The sequence below is a fragment of the Tiliqua scincoides genome, chromosome 11 (assembly GCF_035046505.1).
Source record: "Tiliqua scincoides isolate rTilSci1 chromosome 11, rTilSci1.hap2, whole genome shotgun sequence".
Classification (NCBI taxonomy): domain Eukaryota; kingdom Metazoa; phylum Chordata; class Lepidosauria; order Squamata; family Scincidae; genus Tiliqua; species Tiliqua scincoides.
Window position 1 is genome coordinate 9,626,641 of NC_089831.1, and position 21,039 is coordinate 9,647,679.

Here is a 21,039-nt window from a genome sequence, read left to right on the forward strand (position 1 = left end):
AGGGAAGCATCATGAATGTGATGGGAAGTAAATGAGACAGAAGGAAACAAGAAAATATTTCTTTACTCAGCATGTGGTTGGTCTGTGAAACTCCTTGCCACAGGATGTGGTGATGGCGTCTGGCCTGGACACCTTTAAAAGGGGATTGGACACGTTTCTGGAGGAAAAATCCATTATTGGTTACAAGCCATGATGCGCATGTGCAACCTCCTGATTTTAGAAATGGGCTGTGTCAGAATGCCGGATGCAAGGGAGGGCACCAGAATGAGGTCTCTTGTTATCTGGTGTGCTCCCTGGGGCATTTGGTGGGCTGCTGTGAGATACAGGAAGCTGGACTAGATGGGCCTATGGCCTGATCCAGTGGGGCTGTTCTTATGTTCTTAACTACAATTCCCAGGAAGCCTTGCAGGTCTCTTGTTATCTGGTGTGCTCCCTGGGGCATTTGGTGGGCCGCTGTGAGATACAGGAAGCTGGACTAGATGGGCCTATGGCCTGATCCAGTGGGGCTGTTCTTATGTTCTTAACTACAATTCCCAGGAGGCCTTGCAGGTCTCTTGTTATCGGGTGTGCTCCCTGGGGCATTTGGTGGGCTGCTGTGAGATACAGGAAGCTGGACTAGATGGGCCTATGGCCTGCTCCAGTGGGGCTGTTCTTATGTTCTTAACTACAATTCCCAGGAAGCCTTGCAGGTCTCTTGTTATCTGGTGTGCTCCCTGGGGCATTTGGTGGGCCGCTGTGAGATACAGGAAGCTGGACTAGATGGGCCTATGGCCAGATCCAGTGGGGCTGTTCTTATGGTCTTATGTTCATTGCACAGAACCCACAATCACAAGCAGCAAACTATCGTTGGCAAATGTTTCAAAAGAACATTCGGGAACATGGTCAGGACTAACTCGATTTGACTGAATAGCAGCACTGAACAATGGAGACTGAATTCAAAAAGGATATCATCTCAAAATGGATAGGGTGGAAGTGGGAAAGGTGAAGAAGAGAGCGACCAAAATGATTACTGGGCTGGAGCACCTCCCTTGCAAGGAAAGGTTACGGCATTTGGGACTCTTCAGGAGCCGGGGGTTGGGGGCACGATCAAGACATACAAAATTATGCAGGGGATGGATCGAGTGGATAGAGGGATGCTCTTTTCCCTCTCACACAACACCAGAACCAGGGGACAATCGCTAAAACTGAGCATTGGAAGAGTCAGGACAGACAAAAGAAAATATTTATTTACCCAGCGTGTAATTAATCTGTGGAACGCCTTGTCACAGGAGGTAGTGATGACATCTGGCCTAGATGCTTTTAAAAGGGGATTGGACAAATTTCTGGAGGAAAAGTCCATCTCAGGTTACAAGCCATGATGAGTACATGCAACTTCCTGATTTCAGAAGTAGGCTGACTCAGAATGCCAGGTGCAAGGGAGGGCACCAGGATGCAAGTCTCTTGTGGTCTTGTATGCTCCCGGAGGCATCTGGTGGGCTACTGTGAGATACAGGAAGCTGAACTTGATGAGCCTTTGGCCTGATCCAGCAGGGCTTATGTTCTTAAGTAATAATGCATTGGGGGGGGGGAATTTGGGGCCACTATCCACTTTTGACTTTACTTGGATAGCTCTGGAGTACATGGGCTAACGGCTAATAAGCTTAGCCAATCTAAGAAAAAGATAGACCAATCTCACTGAATTTGGTGGGACTTAGGGACAAACCCTATGACCCATAGGGTCATGTGGCTCTTCACACCCACTGTTACCCTGCACATGCCCAATCTTGTCTGATCTCAGAAGCTAAGCAGGGTCAGCCTTGGTTAGTACTTGGATGGGAGACCGCCTGGGAATACCGGGTGCTGTAGGCTTATACCATAGTCTTTTGAGACTGAAGGTTGCCAACCATCTCCCTATACTGAACACTATCTCCCGATCTCGTCTGATCTCGGAAGCTAAGCAGGGTCAGGCCTGGTTAGTACTTGGATGGGAGACCGCCTGGGAATACCGGGTGCTGTAGGCTTACACCATAGTCTTTCCAGACTGAAGGTTGCCAACCATCTCCCTATACTGAACACTATCTCCCGATCTCGTCTGATCTCGGAAGCTAAGCAGGGTCAGGCCTGGTTAGTACTTGGATGGGAGACCGCCTGGGAATACCGGGTGCTGTAGGCTTATACCATAGTCTTTCGAGACTGAAGGTTGCCAACCATCTCCCTATACTGAACACTATCTCCCGATCTCGTCTGATCTCGGAAGCTAAGCAGGGTCAGGCCTGGTTAGTACTTGGATGGGAGACCGCCTGGGAATACCCGGTGCTGTCGGCTTATACCATAGTCTTTTGAGACTGAAGGTTGCCAACCATACAATCCTAACCAAACCCCCCATTGATATAGCTGTGCCAACAGAGTGCACACTGCATCCTATGGGGGCAGTTGTGGAAGTCTTTTCAAGGCAAGATAATTGTCATTTCCTAACCCTGGGCAAGCCTCTGTTGCCCCAAAGGGTCTCCTTGTATCTGTGTTAGCCATTCTGCTGGCACATGACCAAGGAAAGCAAGGGAGATGGATGGGGAGAGGGAATGGGGTTAGGATCCTGGATATCAAACTAATGTTTTTTGGTAATGGGTCATAAAACCTAGCATCCCCCACAGACCACCTTTCTGACAGCTTGACACTAGTCAAGATCTGCTCCATCTCCTGTGCTGTTCATTGGCATCCCCTATTCAGTATTCAAAGATTATCTCTCCCGTTGTTTTTTTGACTGGAGGGGAAGGGTAAATCTATTCTCCAGCCATCTCCACCTCACCTTAAATCTTTTAAGAGTTGAGCTGGAACGAGCTGGTCTCTTGATTAAACCCAGGACTCAATTTTACTCCATCATTTCCAGGATTATCACTGAGAAGAAAGCCATAAAAAGGCCTGACTGTAAATGAGAATAGTTAATGAAAAAAAGAGCCACGCGAGGCTTGTAAAGCGCCAGGCTGTTCCAAATCTTGTTGTAACCTACAGCTCCAGTGCCCATTCTCCCGGAGAGAAAATGGATCTCTCTTCCTTATTCAAACAGATCTCTGCATTTTTCAGAGGCCAATAGAACTAATTGGGAACAACCAACACAGAGAAAGACACACTTTTGCAGAAATGAGATATTTCAGAAAGAAAGGGAGGGAGAAAGTGACTCCTCTAGTTAAATCCAACAATCACTGTTCTGGTTGAGAATTACACAAGGGCGGAAAAGACATTTAAGGCCAAGCTACACATTACTCAAAAGCCATGTGCACTGGGGGGCACCCGAAATGGGGCAAAAACTTGGTGAGGGGTAGGGGGGCTTTTATACTTTGCCCCCCCCACTATGGTCCCAAGCTCCATCACACAGCCATTGCTCAACACTCTATTTTGGAGGAGGAAGAGAAGCTTCCATTGAAAGTCAATCACTGGGATCGGAACGGTGTCAAGGACACAATATAAGCCCGCCCACCCCTAAACTGCCCCCCTTATGGTTCCGCTCCAGTTTGGGCAGCCCCCTTAGACAGGGTGACCAGATGTCATAACGGCAAAAAGAGAACCAGGCACCCCAAAATATAGGACATCCAAGAAAAATGTTGGGCGTGACGAAATAAAAGCTAGAAACACTCATATATTGATTTGGTGTGGTTAATTTAAACACTATACTACTTATTAAACTTAAAGCTATATTACATATGGGCAGGAGGTCTGGTCTAGAGGGTAGAGCCCCCATTTGCCTGAAGATAACATCCGAAGGTCACCAGTTCGAGGCCACTGGCACCGTGCGACCTTGAAGCAGCTGACAAGCTGAGCTGAGTTATTCCATCTGCTCTGAGTGTGGGAGGATGGAGGCCAGAATGTTGCGACCAGATCAGAAAGAAACATCTGAATGTTGTGGTTCTTGAAAGATAGAACCTTCTTTCATTTGTAAAAATCCCTACGGGGATTTAAATAAGCCTGCCTATATAAACCGCCTTGAATAAAGTCTTGAATAAAGACCAAGAAAGGTGGTATATAAATACCTGTATTATTATTATTATTATTATTATTATTATTATTATTATTATTATTATTATTATTATTATTATTATTATTATATCATTTATTGCATATTTATTAATTACAAGAAAGCTGTGTGCTGCTCGCAGGGGCCTGCACACAGGGAAAAGGATAACATTTAAGTTTTTTTCCAGAAGACAAGGCTAAAAAAAGAGGACCTATCCTGGAAAAAGAGGACAGCTGGTCATCCTGCCCCTATGCTTTTTTTAAAAAAACAAAAAAACAAAATAAGTCAGCACACACATTTTGCATGAGGTGCTGTTTGTCCTTCAACTCATTTATATTTGGTTGGTCTAGATAAGGATGAACAAGGGTTTTCTGGCCTCCCCACTACCCCCTGGGGATAAGAATAGGCCCTCAGTTTGGTTGTACTTGTTGTAAGATGCGACTAAGGTAAGAGGTAGATGGGACTCGTTAGCCTGGGAAGGCAGCTCATCGGAGAAAAGGAAAACTCTGATCCCAAACCTCCACTGCCTTGTGGCTACATCCAGTTATGGAAAAGGCTTCAGGAGTCAACCTCGAGGCAAAATCTGGAGCTGGAGTCCCTGAGGCAGTTCATGGCTGAACACAGTCATGTTCTGGCAACTCCTGCGACGCCGCTGGAACCAACCATGTTGGCTTCTGCCTTTCCACTGGACCATTTCAGCGACGTGGAGAGGGGGGATTTGCTGTATGGTAACAGTCTATCCTCCATATCTACCTTACCCAGGCTTTGTGCACTGGAGATGACACTGTTCCGGGACCACTATTCAGAGCGCGATACCATAGTTTTCCGAGACTGAAGGATGCCAACTAACCTCCCCCCTATAGTCTTCTATAGCCACTATAAAATTCTATAGCCACTATAGTCTATAGACTTCTGTGTTGCCTGAAAATCCAGACTTGGTTGTTTGGGACTCTCCCAAACAGCATGGGGTGGTGTGAAGGGGGCCGCACTGGAAAGAGAATCAGAATAAACCTGGAAGGGGACACCAATGCATGAGCTGTCGTGCCTTTCCACTTGAGCTAGCATCTTTGGATTCAACCCATTATATCTGGATGACGGGAAGCAAAGTTGGAAGTTGAAATCGTTGTCTTGTAAACTATATATTTGAAATGTCACTGCAATGAACCATCACTGCTTTTAAACTTTCCACTCAAGTCACACGGACTGTCTCATTGGGAGCCTTGGGGCATAACAAGACTCTAGAGAATCGCAGGGGTGCTGGCAATGATGGCAGGCCTACGTTGAGTTCCTTCTTTCCTCCAGAAAGTGGAGTGCAGCTTACCGCTTTCTCCTAATGTAATTGCACTGAGAGTTCTCCCCACAAAATTGCCCAAAATGGTCAATGATGTGAAAAAGAGATGAGGACATGCACAGAGTAATAATGTCAGGAGTCGACATGAGATAAGTCGTACTCTATTTCTCAGGGTTTTTTTATGTATCATTTCAAATCTCTTGAAAGTTTGTTTACCATTCAGCGGTGCTCAAACACGCGTCCGCTGCATGCCCAGAATGTGGTCCCCGTCCAGACCATGGTTGGCAACCTTCAGTCTCGAAAGACTCTGGTATAAGCCTACAGCACCCGGTATTCCCAAGCGGTCTCCTATCCAAGTACTAACCAGGCCTGACCCTGCTTAGCTTCCGAGATCAGACGAGATCGGGAGATAGTGTTCAGTATAGGGAGATGGTTGGCAACCTTCAGTCTGGAAAGACTATGGTATAAGCCTACAGCGCCCGGTATTCCCAGGTGGTCTCCCATCCAAGTACTAACCAGGCCTGACCCTGCTTAGCTTCCGAGATCAGACAAGATCAGGCATGTGCAGGGTAACAGTCAAACCATATCCGAGTGTTTAGTTTGGGCACCATGCAACGTCCTCCTCTCCCCTACTCCTTAATGCAACTACGTTCTGCATGGCGGTGGGGGTGAAACCTTACTGTGACAGCTCAGCTTGCTTTGCCAGTCATTGCAGCTCATGAAGTGCTTGGAGAACAACGAGTTGAACAATGTAGGGAACCCTGGCCAGACTGGCAATGGTTGCACAGCTCACCCTGGAGAAGCTGAGTGTCCAAAAAAGTCTTGATGACAGAAAGCGCCACCTAGCAGAGGTTCTCAAACTTCTTACAGGCCCTGGAGGCTGCTGCCTGATTTATAAATGCCAAGGGGGAGGGGTGTCTATAATGGTGATTGGGCAGCAGTGCCCTCTGCAAGTAGCAGCTTGTTTAACTCTTGATGTGCAGAGCCTAATCTGCTTTGCGAGTTTTGCGAACTGCCAAAAATTGGGTCACAAGCAACTGGTGAGTCCCAGACCCACAATTTGAGAAATGCTGCTATATCTTATGTTGGCAACCTTCAGTCTCGAAAGACGATGGTATCGCGCTCTGAATGGTGGTTCTGGCACAGCGTCTAGTGTGGCTGAAAAGGCCGATTCGGGAGTGACAATCCCTTCCACACTGGGAGCAAGTGCAGTCTGTCCCTGGTCTGCCTCCCTGGCTGTGGGCCTTCCTTCTTTGCCTCTTTGCCTCAGACTGTTGGCCAAGTGTCTCTTCAAACTGGGAAAGGCCATGCTGCACAGCCTGCTTCCAAGCGGACCGCTCAGAGGCCAGGGTTTCCCACTTGTTGAGGTCCACTCCTAAGGCCTTCAGATCCCTCTTGCAGATGTCCTTGTATCGCAGCTGTGGTCTACCGGTAGGGCGCTTTCCTTGCACGAGTTCTCCATAGAGGAGATCCTTTGGGATCCGGCCATCATCCATTCTCACGACATGACTGAGCCAATGCAGTGCATACATGCTAGGGATTCCAGCTCGTTCCAGGACTGTGCTGTTTGGAACTTTGTCCTGCCAGGTGATGCTGAGGATGCATCGGAGGCAGCGCATGTGGAAAGCGTTCAGTTTCCTCTCCTGTTGTGAGCGAAGAGTCCATGACTCGCTGCAGTACAGAAGTGTACTCAGGACGCAAGCTCTGTAGACCTGGATCTTGGTATGTTCTGTCAGCTGCTATATATGCTGCTATATAGCATTATAGTTACAGATCGGAGAGTCTGCTCCCCATCCAGAATGTGTTTGTAGAGATACAGGACACATTTTCTAGGTCAGGGTGGGGAAACTTTCAACTTTAGGGATCCTGGACCATTAACCATTGTGTAGGACAGAGAATTTCAGCAGGTACAGCTTGTCATCTATGAGATGACAAGCTGCACTTGCTGAAATTCCCTCTTCTATACAATCGTTAAAGGTCCAGGATTCCTAAAGTTGAATGTTTGCCTACCCCTGTTCTAAGTTTTCCCACATGTGGGCAACTACATGTTTAGGAAACCACAGTTCCAAGCCCCCTTGACCCACCCATGATCCTGTCTTTAGCAGTCTCATGTGCTACTAGATCCGGTCACTGTGAACGGTTGGGAGAGAGGATTAGGACACCTTATTGCATTTTATTGGATTTAAATGGATGCAGTGAGTCACCTTGATAAGGTGGAATATAAATATTTAAAAGTACAAATAAACTGCAACCAGGAAGACATAGGGTGCATTCTCAAAAAAAAATAAAAAAAAATTGGATGCTCATTACTTGTTCCATGTGAATGAACCTAAAGTTTAGCAGCAGGGAATGTTAATCACTGTTGCTGCCCAAATATACAGTCACAAGAAGATGAATATGTTGAATCACAGCCTGTGGCTCACCATTCATCAATATTGATTCTGGGCATGTGTAGCCCTGCCTCGGAGTGCAGCCGCGGAAAGTCAAACTCTGCTCCTGGGCTTGAAAAGGAGAGGAGAAGAGAGCAAATGGCTGAAGCATCTCTGACTCTTCTCTCCTCCACAATCTATTCTCATCCACCTCATTCCTCTCTTCTTTTTCGAATCAGAGAAAGGAGCAGTAGAGGAGACCTGCTCCCTAGGGACAGAGACGGGTGTTGACAACGTGGCTTGACTCGAGTCAAGTCACGGGTCTCCTTCCCCTTTAACTCGACTCAAAAACGAATCCTAACAGGTGGACTCTCCAAGTTGCCCAGAGTGTTTTGGGGACTCGAAAAGACTCAAGCCCCGAGTCTTTTCTGTAAAGACATCAGCCGCGGCTCTGCGGAAAAAAACCAGAGCTGCTACCGGGGTGCGTGTCAGGGCTCTCTTTAAACACTACCTTAATGTTTCCGCGTATCCTATCTGCAACACGATACCCTTAACCTATTTCTTCCCGGCCCACAGATGCATACATTTGGTCGCTGTTGCGTATATACAACGTTGAGCCCAGAAATATAACCCATTTCTGCCCAAGGCTGCATGTACGCAACAGGGACCAAACGCGTACACCTGTGGGCCAAGCAGAAATGGATTTAATGTCTTGTGGTGTTTTTTTTTCTTTCTTTCTTAAAGGAGATACAATGCTTAGATGCTTGCACGTAGTGCTTTTGCAGTACTTTCGGCGGGTCATCTCTCCACTCTTATCTGCAAGCATTTCTTGAGACAACGCATCGCCTAAGAAAGGCCATAGTTCAGCAGTGAATGCTGAAGACTTGTCACCGCAATGAAATTGTGTCTGAATCTGAGTTGAATGCCTGCCTCTTCTGATGAGCAAAGTCCTTTTGAAACTCTTGGATGCCATGACAAAACTTTTCCAAGAAAGCCAGATCTTGTGTTGTTTGACTTCTGCGAACAGGGGGCATCACCCAGTGGTGGAGAGCATCTTAAGCATATGAGTACAGGAAGTTGTCTTAGGGATGGCATCCAGTGCATGCCATCTACCCCTCCCACAGCTTCCCCTTCCCCACTCTTGCCCCTCCCTGTCCGGTTTCACCACCTCCCCACCTGCCCCAGCCTCACTGCTGCCTTACCTGGTCTGGCAGGCACAACAGGAACTGGCGACAGACAGGAAGTGCTACTGCCCTTCCAGTAGTACTCCCAAAATGGCAGTGGATGAACTGCTTTGCTCTCTATCAACAGCCATTTTAAGACAGTGGAACTTGTTTTTGCTGTTGCAAAAGGCTCTCAGTATAGCCTCATCCTGGTTAGGATTGCACTGTCAGACTGTTGCAGTGCAAGCCTCTAAATCAGGGGTGCCCAAACCCCAGCCCTGGGGCCACTTGCGGCCCTTGAGGCCTCTCAATGCGGCCCTCAGGGAGCTCCCAGTCTCCAACGAGTCTCTGGCCCTCCGGTGATTTGTTGGAGTCCACGCTGGCCTGATGCAACTGCTCGCAGCTTGAGGGCAACTGTTTGACCTCTCGCTTGAGTTGTGGGATGCGGGCTCCCTCCACTGCTTGCTGTTTCACATCTGTGATGCAGTAGTGGCAGAAAAGGAAAGGCCAGCCTTGCTTTGTGTACGGCCTTTTACAGGCCTTGAGCTATTGCAAGACCTTCATTCATTCATATAAGTTCATCTTTAACATATTCATTTATGTAAATGCATGTAAATTTATTCAAATTTGAAATGTAAATTGATTCTTTTTTTTTTCCCTGCCCCCGACACAGTGTCAGAGAGATGATGTGGCCCTCCTGCCAAAAACTTTGGACACCCCTGCTATAAATGGTTACCCAGAAGTAAGTCCCATTAGGTTCAGTGAGACTTACTCCCAGGCAAGTAGCCTTAGATTGTAGCCTTGGTCAACCTAGCTCCATATTGTCTCCTCTGAGTGACTGTAGTCTTCAGAAGTGGTCTGTCCATGCCTGTTTCTTGTGATCTTTCAAAAAGACGTGGGGAAGTTGACCCACAACCAAAATACAAGGCATGTCTATGACCACCGAGCTACAGTTCCATCCTAAGGGGCTGTTTCCCAGGTAGTTCAGAATTACAATCTCAAATATAATTGCCATATCATTCTGATAGTCCTTTTAAGATATGCATGCCCCAGACTTTAATTATAAAAATTAAATGAATGCATTGTACACTCACGTCCTGGAGGGTACAGTAATTGTCCCTGGCAAAACAGTGCTGTTTTTCTTTTTTTTTTCAATTGTTGGTATTATGCAGAAATGTTCCCATAAATCAGGTATTAGCAATGTGCTACATTATGTGCAAAGCCCTCAAATTAATGCCAAAGGAAATTTATCATTAGGGCCTAGCCACTCTTCAGTTGTTGTTTGAGAGAGAGAGAGAGAGAGAGAGAGAGAGAGAGTGTGTTCCTACAACGTTGCATAAAATACAAGATAGCACAGGGGCATTTGTAACATAGCCTCGACAAAAAGACAAAAAGCCTTTGACTCAAGTTAGAGTCCAGCCAGTATGCAGAGACAGGGGCTGGGGGGGGGGGGGGAAGGGTTTTTGGGGGAGAGGGTTAATAATGTCATTTGGAAGAGGGCCTTTTAAAGATGGTCACAGACAATGAGCACTGGAGCTCACGTTTAGAATTCAGTGCAATATGCAATGGCACACCAAGGTCTTTTGGCACCGGGGCACATCAATTTTGGCACCCCCTTGTATGAAGTTACAAAGTTATATATATAAATGCACACATACATACATATATGTGAAGTTAGAAAGTTTTAGAGAGACAGACAGACAGACAGACAGACAGACAGACAGACAGACAGACAGACCATGCACAATTAACATGCTTCTCATGTGGGCAGCTGCGGCCAATGCTAGCCAAATTGCAGCTGCAGCCAGGGTCACCCTGCTGCTGCTGCCATCTTGGTGTGGCCTCTCATACACCCCCTGCAACCTGGCACCTGGGGCTGCCCCCCCCAAGCACCCTCTTCGTATGCCGCTGTCAAAGTTTCCATTCAGCCTTCTCTCGAAGAGGAGAAACCCCAAGTTAAACTCAGGCAACTCCATCTTTAATTCATCTCACTCATCTTAAACGATGAAGTGGCTTCAGATGAATGAGCTCTCCTCATTCGCAATCCACAAGCACTGCAATAAGAATGAGCAACGAGACACCCACAAGATGGAGCGTGGGCCTTCCCTTTGGATTCCGGAAAGATCTATCACTCAGCTGACGGTCCGCAGTGTTACTTGTGCTTGCTGCAGGTAATCCAGTGCCAACGGCGCACTAATTAATTGCTCCTCCGTTCCGTGCCTCTTCGTCAGAGCACTTATGACAAACCATTCCAAGACTGATTGGAGTGACAGTTCAGACTGTGGAGAGGGAAAGCTCTAAGCAGGGAAAGGTGGCCTGGCTGTGGCTTCTTTTAGCAAGCACTGCTTACTCCTGTCCTACTAATGATTACCTCTGCAAAATCCAATCACGTAATGGGCTGGACATGACTGATAAAGGTTTTTAAATGTTGTTGCCTGTGATCTAGCTTGTCCGTAACAGCAGCACAGGATAGAGAACATACTGAGAATGCATGCCACCCCGTGGAGACGGGAACGAAAACAAAGTTTCATTTTTTGCTTGAAATTCAATGGACTAAAGCACTGTTCTTCGATCTTGGGGTCCTGAAGCCTCAGTTGTGGTGTCATGGCAACTTATGACAATGAAGAAGGTTGAAGGCCACTGGGCTATTGCGCTACCAGGTAAAGTGAGAGGCATCTGGTGTACCCCTTCAGGTACCAGGAGATGGTGCCCTAGTCCTGCTCAGAGTCTTAGCAATTGTGCTCAAATAACTTTCACTAGTGCCAGGCTTCATGGTGACTTTTTCTGCTCTCTCTAATAAGAATATTTGGCTACAGTGAAGAGTTCTGGCAGGGTATAAAAAGGGTTGGAAGTGGGCGGATAAGATCCCAGGAGGAGGGTGGGACCAACTGTGGGTCCAGTAAGGCAAGTGGGAGGGATGGGGGAAAGGGGCAAGGAGGCAGAGACACTAAGTGAGGAGGGGTAAATGCAGGGCATGAAGGCTATGGGCAGTGGCGTAGCTAAGGGGGTGCAGGGGGTAGCAGTTGCACCGGGCAACAAGGTTTAGGGGGGCAACAAGCTGAGCATGACACTAATGTCCAAAATTGTGAAAAAATCTATATGTATGACTAATAGCATCATGTTATATATCATTAGAAAGGTAATTTAATGCAGAATGCAATGAGACAAACCTTATTGGAATATCCGTATTCTATCAAAAGTTATAGCCAATTAGCCAGAAAATGAAAACACATCTGCCTTATGGAACAGAAAGTGGATTTTCTTGACTTAAAACTGACCTATGAGATGGATTGTTCTGAGAGCCAATGAGATGTTTTTATGATACAGCATGGAATGAATAAGGTGTTAATATGAGTCCGCTCTCATTGCCATGTATCATAATACATTTACCCTGCTAACTGGGTAAAGAGGCACTTTTTTCCAGGGGTGCTGATCTTACATTTAGTAGGGGGAGAATAACTGTCCCTCTTCAGCTCAGCACAGTATCTCTAACCAATAAGGGGCACATTTTTAATTTACTTAATTACATTTTATTTTGTTGTGGGAGGGGGGCTACAAAATCTTCTTTGACCCCAGGTTGCAGGTAGATGCATTATGCCGCTGACTGGGGGGGGTGGCAGCAGAGGAAGTAGGTTGCGAGCTTCTGGGGGGAGGAGGCAGGTTTTCCCTCGATTTTCACTTTTTAAAGAACCCGGTTGTGACATCACTTCCGGGTGTGACATCACTTCCGGGGCATCATTTTGAGCTTGGCACCGGGCTACACGATCATTAGCTACGCCACTGGCTATGGGAGGGGGTAGATCCAGCAGTGAAGGTGCATGCTGAATCCTATCCCCTCTGGCAGCAGCCTCCCTGACCCCTTCCTCTCCCCGGACTTGCTCAAGCCAAATCACAGGCGCAGGTCTAAGGAGTGTAGACCCCTATCCCCTTCCCCAGTCTCCCAATCTGCCCAAAGTCACCTGATCTGTCCTCCTGGTAGATATACTACTTGTCTTTTTGATGTGGCTGCACCAGCAGGGGGAGAAAGGTAGGACTGGGCTGTTCATTATGTATGGTGGGAAGTACTTTTATCCTGACAACCCTCCTGCATATTAGGGCAATAATTCAAAATATGCATTGCCCAGAAATAACTAGGTCTCACCACTTTACCACTGGAAGTCTTACTTTGGGCAGTGGTGTTGCTAGGATGGTGTGGGGGTTGCAAGTTGCAATGGGTGACACACATAGTGGGGGGGGGATGAAACTACTGGCCCAAATGGTTAAAACTTTCTCATTTTTGAATAATACCATCATATTATGTATCTTCCGTTGCGTAATTTCATGCAGAATGCAGTGAAACAAACCGCACTGAAATCTCTCTACTCTATCAAAAGTTTTAGCCCCCAAACCAACAGGGGTAGGGAGATGGTGCGTCACCACGCCCAACGCCCAGGATGTTGCCCCACCCACTGCATGGGAGGTGGCCCATCATGGGGGGTGAAACACTGGCCTCCCCACTGGGAGACACCAACCCTAGTGACGCCACTGACTTACGGCCCAATCCTTTCCAACTTTCCAGCACCCATGCAGCTGCAATACAACCCAAGGTTAGGGAACAAACGTTCCCTGACCTTGAGGAAGACTACATGACTGCCCGCCCACCTCAGGATGCAGCACACGCACCATTAGTATGGCTGCATCAGCACTGGAAAAGTTGGATAGGGTTGGGCCCTCAGTGTCTAATCTCACACCTAGAGTTGAGTAGGCATTGCTATGCATTTTTTAAGCTCATCTCCACATTCATATGGCCTAGAGCAGTGGTTCTCAAACTGGTGGGTCACGACCCACCAGTTTGTGTAACGATGCCCTGTTCCCTTTAAGGGGCGGTGGCAGGCGGCAGAGGCAGCAAAGCAATCCCCAGGATTGCACCCCTGTGGGGGGAAGGGGGGTTATTTTTCAACTACCCTTACGTCCAGGGGGTGTGGGGAGCCCTGGACGTATGGGTAGTTGAAAAATAACCCCCCTTCCCCCCCTTCCCCCCACAGGGGTGCAATCCTGGGGATTGCTTTGCTGCCTCTGCCCCCTGCCACCGCCCCTTAAAGGGAACAGGGCATCGTTACACAAACTGTCCAGGGTCCAGGGGATTGCTTCAACTACTCACCAGGGGGTGTGGGGAGCCCTACAGAGCACTTGCAGGGTCTCCCGCGGCTTCCAAATAGTGAAAGTTCCAAGCACGATTTAACCGGAAGTTGAATCCCCTGCACCTCCTTAGCTATGCCACTGGCTTTGATCTCTTGCCATTGGCACGATCAAGGATCTTGGCCCTGCTTCTGAAACTCCTTTTCCATTCCTGCCACCCACTTCCAAAAGTTCACCCATACATTGTTCATGGTAGCCTCATTACCCACCACATCATAAAGAGACAATTAATGTAGCGCCCAGAGCTGCCTTAAAATACAAATGCATCACCACCTCTTACATGAATCGGCCCACACATCAAGATCTTCCTTGCAGGCCCCGCTTTGCTCAAGGTTTCTGTCTGAATTACCGTTAGTGGCCACAGGAAGTCAGGCTTGTGCTAACACTAAGGAACTCCCTCCCTAATTGGGCTTTCCTGCCCTCACTCCAACCCTGCTGCGCTTGGCAAAGATTATAAAAGATCATTCCTTTGGGGTAGACCTTTGGGGCCATGTCTCTGTTCTACTGCATCTGTTTGTGGCTGTTGATCGCTTGATGGGTTGCTGCTGATTTTATTTTGTTGTTATTTTGATTATTAATAGGGCAATCCTATGCATGCCTACTCAAAGCAAGCCTCACTGAGTTCAAGAGGACGTACAGCCAGTGGTGACGCTGGAGGGGTGCGGAGAGTGTGGGCCGCACTGGCCGACACGGATAGTGGGGCACCTCTACTGGCCAACCTTTTTAAAAAATCTTGGTATTTTAAAATAATACCATCATGTTATATAGTTATCAGTGTGTAATTTCATGCAGAATGCAATGAAATAAACCACGCTGAAAAATCTCTATTATATCAAAATTTGTGGCAAAAATATACAAAACAGCAGGGAGGTGGTGATGGTGGTGGGATATGCTGCATCATCACACCTACTGCCTAGGATGCTGTCCAGCCCAATGCATGGGAGGAGGTCCAACATGGGGGTGACACACTGGCCTCCCTCACCGGGTGGTGCAAATCATAGTGACGCCATTGCTTACAGCCCAATTCCAACTTGGGCTGGAACAGGCAGGCCGACTGACCTGATCTGTATCCAGCACAAGGTAGGTGCCAACTGGAGGGCTATTTGGGGTAAAGGGGTATTTTCTACCTTACCCTATGTTGCATGCCGGTCACCCCTATGGAGCCACTCAGATCTGGGCCAGCGAATTCACTGATGCAAATTTGAGCAGCCCATGTAAGACTGATTGCACTGGGAGAGGAGGTTAGGATTTGGCCTACACTGCCGCGGCCGATCCCCCCTCATCCTGGGCCTGATCTGTCTGCTTGCCCATCCTTGCCCCAAAATGACCTTCAAACAACTTCTTCAACGCTCTACTTTGGCCTGCTTTGGCTGGTGCAAACATACTTGTCTGAGTCCAAATCAGGTGCAGGGAGGACATGGCAGAACCTTGTGCTGGCCCAGCCTGGTTTATAAGGAGGCACAAACATGCGCTATGTCATGTTCATGACACTCAACACTCCTGGGCCAGTGCAGGGGACTTCAGTTGACTGCTGAAGTTCAACTCAGGATTGTACTGTTACTCTCATTCAAGTGGAATAGGATTGCCATTTAAGAGCTCTATCATACCCCAATAAGAACATAAGAACACCCCCACTGGATCAGGCCATAGACCCACCTAGTCCAGCTTCCTGTATCTCACAGAGACCCACCAAATGCCCAAGGGAGCACACCTGATAACAAGAGACCTCATCCTGGTGCCCTCCCTTGCATCTGACATAGCCCATTTCTAAAATCAGGAGGTTGCGCATACACCTCATGGCTTGTAACCCATAATGGATTTTTCCTCCAGAAACTTGTCCAATCCCCTTTTAAAGGTGTCCAGGCCAGATGCCATCACCACATCCTGTGGCAAGGAGTTCCACAGGCCAACCACACGCTGAGTAAAGAAATATTTTCTTTTGTCTGTTCTAACTCTCAGTTTTAGTGGATGTCCCCTGGTTCTGGTGTTATGTGAGAGTTTAAAGAGCATCTCTCTATCCACTCTATCCTTCCCATGCACCATTTTGTATGTCTCAATCATGTCCCCCCTCAGGCGCCTCTTTTCTAGGCTGAAGAGGCCCAAATGCCGTAGCCTTTCCTCTTAAGGAAGGTACCCCAGCCCAGTAATCATCTTAGTCGCTCTCTTTTGCACCTTTTCCATTTCCACTATGTCTTTTTTGAAATGCAGCCACCAGAACTGGACGCAATACTCCAGGTGTTGCCTAACCATCAATTTGTACAACGGCACTATAATATTAGCTGTTTTGTTCTCAGTAACTTTTCTATTGATCCCAAGCATAGAATTGGCTTTCTTCGCTGCTGCGGCACATTGGGTCGACACTTTCATGGACCTGTTCACCACAACCCCAAGATCTCTCTCCTGATCCTTTATCATGATGCAATCATGCTAACGGACTGCATGTTGCATCCAGTGGCTGGGGGGGAGGCTATCAAGAGATTATACAGATTAATTACACGCTGGATAAAGAAATCTTGTCTTTTGTCTTTTCTAACTCTCCCAACACTCTATTTTAGGGGATGTCCCCTGGTTCTGGTGTTGTGCGAGAGGGGAAAGTACATCCCTCTATCCACTCGATCCATCCCCTGCAGAATTTTGACACCTTCCCAGCCTGCAACCGCTTAGTCACTAGAACATAATTAAATCAAGAAGATGTGCAGGAAGAGCCTAAGCGCAGCCAGTCAGAGAATCTGGAGTTCTTATTAGAATGCAACCAAAACAAATCCATTTTATTAGCTTCCTACTGTAAACTCTCCATTTAGGGCACCCAAGAATACAAAGCCACCAAATGATATTTTCAATAGCAAAATCCATATGCTCTTTTGTCAATCAGAGCATGCACGGAAGGGTCTCTGAACACATCTGTGGAATGAGATTTCATCAAAGCCTGCGCGACAACAGAAACGGTTACCGAGCTATTCATTAGAACAAGACATTTACTGCAAAAGGAGAGAAAAGAAGAAGAAAAAAAAGGTTTAAATGGGATTCCAATTATAGAGCCAAATGTTGTGAGCTTGCTATTCAAAAACACAATCCGACAACATTGTCGCGTTAACTCGAGGGATTGTTCGCAGGGCTCCACTAATTTGACTCCGGAGCATGTTTTGCTCTGAAAAACAGGTTTCGTCAGGAGTACACAAGGTCGGAGGAGGGGAGGGAAGCCTCCACGATTAATGCTGAGATGAGCAATAACAGTGGACCCCACCTACACAGTCCCTGGGGCTTTATTAGTGAGCATCATTAAAACTTCAAATGAGTGGAAGCGTCGACACCAGCCCAAGCAACCAGTCGACAGGAAATTAACAGCACTCGTCAACATTGTGCATTGCCGGCACACAAATACTGGCCCCTGTCCTCTGCGAGCGAGTGGTTTTCAGGCCCACCTCTCCGCATCGGAATGTGGCATTCAAGGTGACCACAGTGGGAATCTGGAATGGGCACGACTATTGTTTTTCATGGTAATTGGGGCATCTCATACTGGCAAATGGGAAAACGTCTCTCTTGCTTCCAACCGCAAAGATTTGCTGGGAAAATTGTGATTGGTGAACTTTCCCTTTCTTTCTCCCTCTGGCTTTTTCTTGGAATAGATTGCAGCTTTATTGCTTCAGGGCCAAAGTAGGCGGGTTTCTAATCACATCAGCAATCCAGGCATGCTTCCCCCCTGATGTAAATAGCACACTAGGGGCGCAATTCTAAGTGCGCTCCGGGCCAGCACAAGTTCCTTACGCAAGCGCAGAAGGGTCACAAACGTTCCATAAAGCACGTTTGCGCCTCTTTAGGAGAAAGCTGCACTGGCTGACCCACAGAGGCCAGATAATAATAATGATAATGATAATGATAATGATAATACAGGTATTTATATACTGCCTTTCTTGGTCATCAGATTTCTCCTTGGACTTTATTCAAGGCGGTTTACAAAGGCAGGCTGTTCAAAATCCACGTAGGAATTTTTACAATTGAAGAAAGGTTCTATCTTTCAAGAACCACAACATTTCAGATGGATCTTTCTGATCTGGTATCACATTCTGGCCTCCAGCTTCCTCCCACACAAGCTGACAAGCAGCTCCTTCATCTCTCACATGGAGGGCAGCCAAGACGCTTCTTCGCTCACACCAAAGAGCAGGTGGAATAACTCGGCTCAGCTCGTCAGCTGCTTCAAAGTCTCACCATTCACGGTGCCGGTGGCCTTGAACTGGTGACCTGCGGATGTTATCTTCAGGCAAACGGAGGTTCTACCCTCTAGACCAGACCTCCTGCCTCTAGTTCCAGCCTGCATGACAGCAGCAGTGCTGGCTGAGCTCAGCTGGTGCGGGAGTCTGGGGGTATATGGGGAGGGCATGATGGAGGCAAGAAGGGGCAGGGAAGAGGCATTGTTGGGCAGGGAGAGGGCAAGGAGGTGGGCCTGTGGGTGGGCAGGCAGGGAGTGGGAGGTGGGGCCAGGACCCGGCAATTATGTCCTAGTCCCTAGTCCCATTCCCAGGTGGCGCAGAACAGTTTCAGACTGCTCTGTTCTGCTTGGATGTGTGCCACCTCTTTAGGTGGTGCAGATCAGAGTGGATCCATTGGGGGGTGCTGCAACTCTCCCTGGGGTAAGGGGAAAAGTCTCTCCTTGCCTCGGGCCAAACCTCAGCCAGCTCCAAACTTGTGCTGGGTATAGTGCGGGTCTGCCTGTCTGCCTGTTCTGGCGCAAGTTAGGATTGCACTGCCCACACACCATCCAGAGTTGTGGTGAAGCCGGTGCAAATCCCTTGCACCAGCTTTTGCAAACATGCCATAAAGCAAGGGGAGGCTGGAGTAAGGAAGCATGCCAACCTCCCGGTGCCGGAAACAGCCCTGGCATAGGTAAGTTCACTGTGCCATTGGGCTGGTGGCACAGGGGTTTGGGGAGGGCAGGGGGAGGGCAGAATGTTTTGGGGGTGTTCCAGGAAGGGAGACGGTGAGCAGAAGGTGGGCTGGTAGGTGAGGTGGGCCTCGGAGGGGGGGTGGGAACAGATTGTAGGCCAGATTGTAACCCCCCTCCTGAGCAGCCCAGCGTTACAGCGGGTTGCTCAGATCTGAGCCAGCAATTTAGCTGGCACAGATCAGCAACTGTTACCCTGCACATGCCCAATCTTGTCTGATCTCAGAAGCTAAGCAGGGTCAGTACGTGGTTAGTACTTGGATGAGGGACGGCCTGGGAATACCGGGTGCTGTAGGCTTCTACCATAGTCTTTCGAGACTGAAGGTTGCCAACCATCTCCCTATACTGAACACTATCTCCCGAACTTGTCTGATCTCGGAAGCTAAGCAGGGTCAGGCCTGGTTCGTACTTGGATGGGAGACCACCTGGGAATACTGGTGCTGTAGGCTTATACCATAGTCTTTCGAGACTGAAGGTTGGCCAACCAGATCTGAGTAGCCCCATTGAGGTGGCTGGGACATTGATTTGAGGACGTTGGCCTGCCTGTTCTAGCACAGGTTAGGATTGGGCTGCTAGAGTAGCAATCTCAATCAGGACAGTGATGGGATAGACTTGATGCTCTGACGTTGATAAGACCAGTGGAGATATGGCTGCTTACATAAGAAAAAATCATGCTTGGCAGACTCAGTGATGCGTTTGGCCCTGAAGACAACATTCAACAGGATACATTGGCATCTGGTTACATTTGTACTGAATTTCATTAAATAAGAGGAAGAAGTCGTCCTCCTAACCTCTCACTTTAAGCATGGATAATGACAACTGAGTCGCATTGGTACAAACTCAGCATCATTTCCATAAGATGGCTTTCAAATACCACTAAACCAATTTATGGGGGCAAGACTGTCATTGGTGTTCCACACCAGGGTTGGCCTGAGAGTGCCTAACCTGGGAAGTGGGGCTAAATGTGGTCACCCTCCTTATACAGTGGTTTGCTGGATCAAGTGCTGCTCCCTTTACCCAGTGGTATACCATCTGCCACTTCAGCCCCCTCTTCCTGCTCCCTAAAGGAAGAGAGGAACAGACATGGAGGAGAGGAGGTCAATGGGCTCAAACAAGATTTCTCAAACTTCTGCAGTGACCCACCTCTTCTGCAGCAGAGGGCATCATAACCCACCTCCTTCTCCATCACTGGGTCTCCACAGGCCTCCAGAAACAATTGGAAGTCACTTTCAAGAGCCCAGAAGTAAACCAAAAGTGACTTTCTGGCTGCTTCTGGAGACTTGCGGAGGCCTGGAGCAGCCTCCAATTGCATCCGGAGGGCTCCAATTGGACCCAACTGGACGCAAGGGCAGGTAGGAGGATGCCACCCAGGACCCACTGGACATTGAGTCACAACCCACAGTTTGAGAAGCCCTGGGCGATAGCATCCTGTCCTCCACAATTCCTCTTCTGTCCCATTCCCTCTTTCTTTTCAAACCTAGAAAGTGGGAAGAGGATACACACTGAAGGCAGGTGGGTGGAAGGCAACTCCTGCTAACCCCCCAATGCTTAGTTAACCTCATGAACGGCCCACCCCTGTGAGCTATGGAAACTACATGAAATCTCCACATTCTGAATTGCTGTCCCTCTGATTTCCAATTGCTGGGGTGGGGTAAGACTGTTGCCTTCATGTCCAGCTGTGGCCTAACAGAAGCATCTGTTAGAAATTTCCGTACGAGACACATACTCTATCTCAGGGGTGCTCACAGGTGGATCACGATCTACCGGTAGATCGCGAGGCAAAATGAGTAGATCGTGGAGCCCTGTCTCTCCAAACTGTTAATATGTCAGTTTCGTCTAGTGACTAGACGAAACTGACATATTTAGCTTACACTAAACTGACACTGAAACTGACACTTTAGCTGCTCTTCAGGCATGCAGCAACAAAACTGACGAAACTGACTAGACTCCAGCAGGGGCTCCATACATTAAAGGGGGTGTATGTCAGATGCTTCCTTCCCCCCTGGTAGATCTCCGGCCTGCTGGGTTTCAAAGTAGCTCTCGAGCCAAAAAAGTGTGAGCACCCCTGCTATCTGATCTATCAAGGCTCTTCTCATGTCCTTATAAAGCTG

General features: G+C 48.0%; 5 pseudogenes; 3 read left to right on the forward strand and 2 right to left on the reverse strand.

Moving 5' to 3' along the window:
- Window positions 1–1,877: 1,877 nt before the first annotated feature.
- Window positions 1,878–2,000, forward strand: LOC136662600 (5S ribosomal RNA; annotated as a pseudogene).
- A 29-nt stretch (window positions 2,001–2,029) lies between these two features.
- Window positions 2,030–2,152, forward strand: LOC136662601 (5S ribosomal RNA; annotated as a pseudogene).
- A 29-nt stretch (window positions 2,153–2,181) lies between these two features.
- LOC136662650 (5S ribosomal RNA) lies at window positions 2,182–2,304 on the forward strand (annotated as a pseudogene).
- Window positions 2,305–5,594: 3,290 nt separating this feature from the next.
- Window positions 5,595–5,717, reverse strand: LOC136662842 (5S ribosomal RNA; annotated as a pseudogene).
- Window positions 5,718–5,746: 29 nt separating this feature from the next.
- On the reverse strand, window positions 5,747–5,868 carry LOC136662752 (5S ribosomal RNA; annotated as a pseudogene).
- Window positions 5,869–21,039: the final 15,171 nt, after the last annotated feature.